This window comes from Salminus brasiliensis, chromosome 11, assembly GCF_030463535.1.
Source record: "Salminus brasiliensis chromosome 11, fSalBra1.hap2, whole genome shotgun sequence".
Classification (NCBI taxonomy): Eukaryota; Metazoa; Chordata; class Actinopteri; order Characiformes; family Bryconidae; genus Salminus; species Salminus brasiliensis.
The window spans coordinates 21,234,620-21,240,619 of NC_132888.1; positions in this window are offsets into that span (position 1 = coordinate 21,234,620).

A 6,000-nucleotide genomic window follows, 5' to 3' on the forward strand; every position below is an offset into this window, starting at 1 on the left:
AGAACAATATTGGCTTAAACAGCAGCTTAAAAATAGGCAAGACTTACAGCCTACAGCATGTTTTTTACACAGTCCTCAATAGAAACAGGCTCTTTTTACCATTTAAATAATGCTGCACTGTGCTTTCCTCTTCTTTCATCAAACACAAATCAAACAAACAAGTAACCTACACTTACCATCCACTTAGACACAGCTACTATGTGCTCACCCTTGCTGGCCACTTTATGGGGGGCACTTACCTTCTGTGTCCACTATATAGGACTGCCATTGAAAAAAAAAAAATCTACTGTTTCCAAAAAAGATTTCAGGTGAGTTTGATGTGAGAGGGTGCTTTGTTGGGAAACTTGAGCATGTTTTTAAAAGATTGGTGGACTATTTTGCTTCATGTACCCCTCTGTCAGCTTAAAAATCATCTTATAAAATAAATATAACAACAAATCTATTTTCTGACAAAATCTTTATTTCAAATCCATAGTAAAACAAGCCTCAAGCATCAGATACTGTAGTCATAACTATTTAATGTGAAAAAAGTTCCTGTGAGGTAGATTACTTTCTTTTTCCCTTCGCCAACACTGTGAATAATTCTGAAGAACCAGAGTATTTCACACTAAACCACTGGCTTTGACTTTGACTGACTGACTGACTGACTGGCTGGCTTTGGCTATATTCACATTACCAGGCTAAAGTGACTCAAACAGAGGCAAAATTGCTTGCCTTAATGTGATCTAACACAGATCTGTTTTTATTTTCAGGGCTGTGTGGACATGTCAAATCCGATCTTTCATAATCAGATTTGAGTCACTTTCATATGTGGTCCTAGATCGGATAGGTATCTATTTTTTGAGCATGTGACATGAAGGGATCACGTTCGGATTTCACTTGTCCGCATAATAAGCCAGATGTAGACACCACAGACGCATTGTGATTGGATTGCAATCGGATTGTGATCGGATCACTCAAACAACATTCGAGATGATCAGGCCCGAATGTAAACGTCAGATCGGATTGCATGCAACTTTTGGCCTGTACACATGCGCTGTTGTAATGCTGTTGGTGATGGAGGCGATGTGCCTGATTAATGAGGCTGGTAAAGTGAACACAGCCATTTACGTCTCAGCTGCTGAATAATGAAGAAAATTCAGAGGCATACCAGCCACCTTCTATCCCATTAATCACTGGTTCGCTTTCTGACCACAGGACCACTGCTGACCAGATGTTGTTGTAGAGATGTGCTATTCCCAATGCAGCACTGCCATGACACTGACATGGCAGTAGGCGTTGTGCTCCCATGCAAGTGTAGCCAACACAGTGGCATGTTTTACGCTTTCACCACTGGGATGAGATTTGAGTGGTTCACTATCCAAAAATATCCAGGCAGGAGCAGCTCTGTGGTCAGAATCTGACCACTGCTGAAGTACTGAAGGATGGAACAGATAAATCATGCATAGTAGCTCATCGTCTACTGCCTCAGATACACCGATCTGATGTACTGGAGGTGTTCCAATGAATAGGAAACAGCTAGCCAAACATGATCCCATCGAAGAAGCTCTTTTTTGTTCTCCTTTGTAATGACTCATTTGAAAGGTTCTTCTAGGAACCGGTAGTGGTCCCTTTATGGCACTGTGCCAAATATTTGTAGTCCTCCTAAAGGACTTCAGGTGGGAAAAGCATGGTGGATTCATATCATAACTATTATCGTACCATAATTGCCATGATCACTGTCATCGGGTTCAAGCTTAAGCAACAATTGGGTGGCTTAAATGTTCCTCCTGTAAGAAAAGGTCTTTTCCTATCACGTTTCAGCCAGGAGCATTCATGGCGTTTAGGCTGGGTGGTGCTGTCATGTGAGACGTCTTGCAGGGTATAGACTATAGGCCTCAGAGGGAGGGCAGGCAGGTCCCAGATTTTTTGCCAGACTGAGAATAAGACCTGATGCCATTTACTGCAATCCAGCACTGTTACTGGCAGCCAAATCTATCAGTCTGTGCAGATATCCATCAGTCTGTGCTTTAGAGTCATATCTCAAGCTCTTCGCGCTCCCAGGCTGAGCACGACTGGCCTCTGAACAGTTTGCATGCTGAAATGAAGCTGGTTATGAAACATTCTCTCTAGACAACTTGGACATCATTAAATAAGAATAACCGGATCAGACACGCTTTCCTCAAAAGCATCATAGCGCAACAGCATCAATCTCTGTTATACAGAAGATCCATTCTTTCCACATTCCCTACAAAGCATTTGAAGCAATCCTTTTACACATTCTGCATATGAAGCATTTCCTGCAGCATTCCTCATGAAGCATATGCAGAAATGCCTGCAAAACCCCTAACTTACGATGGAATTCAATGTAAAATGTAGATTTAGCTCCAAGTCATTTTGTCATCATGTCAGTAAAAATAACAAAAATGGAGATACAGTGTTGATGCATGATACATTAGTGATGCAGCATTCCTTAAAAGGCATCTTCTATGAAGCATATAAAGCAGTCCTTGGATTATTTTTTTTATGAAACATTTTAATGAAGAATTTCTTATGAAACATATGAAGCAGTCCTTAGAATAATTTTGTGAGGCATATGAATAAGTACTTATGAAGCATTAATTATAAAACATATGAAGCATTACATATGAAGATGTTCTTGGAATAATTTGTTGTAAGGTATATGAATCATTACTCATGAAGCATTAATTAACAAGCCTTCCTTATGAAGCATTCTTTAGGAAACATGTGAAGCATTCCTTATGAAGGATTCCTTATGAAACATAAGAATCATTACTCATGAAGGATTCCTTATGAAACGTAAGAATCATTACTCATGAAGCATTGCTTATGAAGCATCCCTTATGAAGTGGATGAAGCATTGCTTATGAAGCATTCTTTATGAAGTGGATGAAGCATTGCTTATGAAGCATTTCATATGAAGTGGATAAAGCATTGCTTATGAAGCATCCGTAATGAAGTGGTTGAAGCATTGCTTATGAAGTGGATGAGGCATTGCTTATGAAGCATCCCTTATGAAGTGGATGAAGCATTGCTTATGAAGCATCCGTAATGAAGTGGATGAAGCATTGCTTATGAAGCATTCCTTATGAAGTGGATGAAGCATTGCATAAAAAGCATTCCTTATGTAGTGGATGAAGCATTGCATATGAAGCATTCTTTATGAAGTGGATGAAGCATTGCATAAAAAGCATTCTTTATGAAATGGATGAAGCATTGCATAAGAAGCATCCCTTATGAAGTGGATGAAGCATTGCTTATGAAGCATCCGTAATGAAGTGGTTGAAGCATTGCTTATGAAGTGGATGAGGCATTGCTTATGAAGCATCCCTTATGAAGTGGATGAAGCATTGCTTATGAAGCATCCGTAATGAAGTGGATGAAGCATTGCTTATGAAGCATCCCTTATGAAGTGGATGAAGCATTGCTTATGAAGCATCCGTAATGAAGTGGTTGAAGCATTGCTTATGAAGTGGATGAGGCATTGCTTATGAAGCATCCCTTATGAAGTGGATGAAGCATTGCTTATGAAGCATCCGTAATGAAGTGGTTGAAGCATTGCTTATGAAGTGGATGACGCATTGCTTATGAAGCATCCCTTATGAAGTGGATGAAGCATTGCTTATGAAGCATCCCTTATGAAGTGGATGAAGCATTGCTTATGAAGCATTCCTTATGAAGTGGATAAAGTATTGCATAAAAAGCATTCCTTATGAAGTGGATGAAGCATTGCATATGAAGCATTCTTTATGAAGTGGATGAAGCATTGCTTATGAAGCATTTCTTATGAAGTGGATGAAGCATTGCTTATGAAGCATTTCTTATGAAGTGGATGAAGCATTGCATAAAAAGCATTCCTTATGAAGTGGATGAAGCATTGCATATGAAGCATTCTTTATGAAGTGGATGAAGCATTGCATAAAAAGCATTCTTTATGAAGTGGATGAAGCATTGCATAAAAAGCATTCTTTATGAAGTGGATGAAGCATTGCATAAAAAGCATTTCTTATGAAGTGGATGAAGCATTGCTTATGAAGCATTTCTTATGAAACATTTATTGTAACACATTTGAAGCATGTCACATTTACATACAAGTATTTGTTATGAAGCATAATAAGCATTCTTCAAGAAGCATTGCTTATGAAGCATTCCTTATGAAGTGGATGAAGCATTGCTTATGAAGCATCCCTTATGAAGTGGATGAAGCATTGCTTATGAAGCATTCCTTATGAAGTGGATGAAGCATTGCATAAAAAGCATTCCTTATGAAGTGGATGAAGCATTGCATATGAAGCATTCTTTATGAAGTGGATGAAGCATTGCATAAAAAGCATTCTTTATGAAATGGATGAAGCATTGCATAAGAAGCATCCCTTATGAAGTGGATGAAGCATTGCTTATGAAGCATCCGTAATGAAGTGGTTGAAGCATTGCTTATGAAGTGGATGAGGCATTGCTTATGAAGCATCCCTTATGAAGTGGATGAAGCATTGCTTATGAAGCATCCGTAATGAAGTGGATGAAGCATTGCTTATGAAGCATTCCTTATGAAGTGGATAAAGTATTGCATAAAAAGCATTCCTTATGAAGTGGATGAAGCATTGCATATGAAGCATTCTTTATGAAGTGGATGAAGCATTGCTTATGAAGCATTTCTTATGAAGCATTCCTTATGAAGTGGATGAAGCATTGCATAAAAAGCATTCCTTATGAAGTGGATGAAGCATTGCATATGAAGCATTCTTTATGAAGTGGATGAAGCATTGCATAAAAAGCATTCTTTATGAAGTGGATGAAGCATTGCATAAAAAGCATTCCTTATGAAGTGGATGAAGCATTGCTTATGAAGCATTTCTTATGAAGTGGATGAAGCATTGCTCATGAAGCATTTCTTATGAAGTGGATGAAGCATTGCTTATGAAGCATTTCTTATGAAACATTTATTGTAACACATTTGAAGCATGTCACATTTACATACAAGTATTTGTTATGAAGCATAATAAGCATTCTTCAAGAAGCATTGCTTATGAAGCATTCCTTATGAAGTGGATGAAGCATTGCTTATGAAGCATCCCTTATGAAGTGGATAAAGTATTGCATAAAAAGCATTCCTTATGAAGTGGATGAAGCATTGCATATGAAGCATTCTTTATGAAGTGGATGAAGCATTGCTTATGAAGCATTTCTTATGAAGTGGATGAAGCATTGCTTATGAAGCATTCCTTATGAAGTGGATGAAGCATTGCATATGAAGCATTCCTTATGAAGTGGATGAAGCATTGCATATGAAGCATTCTTTATGAAGTGGATGAAGCATTGCATATGAAGCATTCTTTATGAAGTGGATGAAGCATTGCATAAGAAGCATCCCTTATGAAGTGGATGAAGCATTGCTTATGAAGCATCCGTAATGAAGTGGTTGAAGCATTGCTTATGAAGTGGATGACGCATTGCTTATGAAGCATCCCTTATGAAGTGGATGAAGCATTGCTTATGAAGCATCCCTTATGAAGTGGATGAAGCATTGCATAAAAAGCATTCCTTATGAAGTGGATGAAGCATTGCATAAAAAGCATTCCTTATGAAGTGGATGAAGCATTGCATATGAAGCATTCTTTATGAAGTGGATGAAGCATTGCTTATGAAGCATTTCTTATGAAGTGGATGAAGCATTGCTTATGAAGCATTTCTTATGAAGTGGATGAAGCATTGCATAAAAAGCATTCCTTATGAAGTGGATGAAGCATTGCATATGAAGCATTCTTTATGAAGTGGATGAAGCATTGCATAAAAAGCATTCTTTATGAAGTGGATGAAGCATTGCATAAAAAGCATTCTTTATGAAGTGGATGAAGCATTGCATAAAAAGCATTCCTTATGAAGTGGATGAAGCATTGCTTATGAAGCATTTCTTATGAAGTGGATGAAGCATTGCTTATGAAGCATTTCTTATGAAACATTTATTGTAACACATTTGAAGCATGTCACATTTACATACAA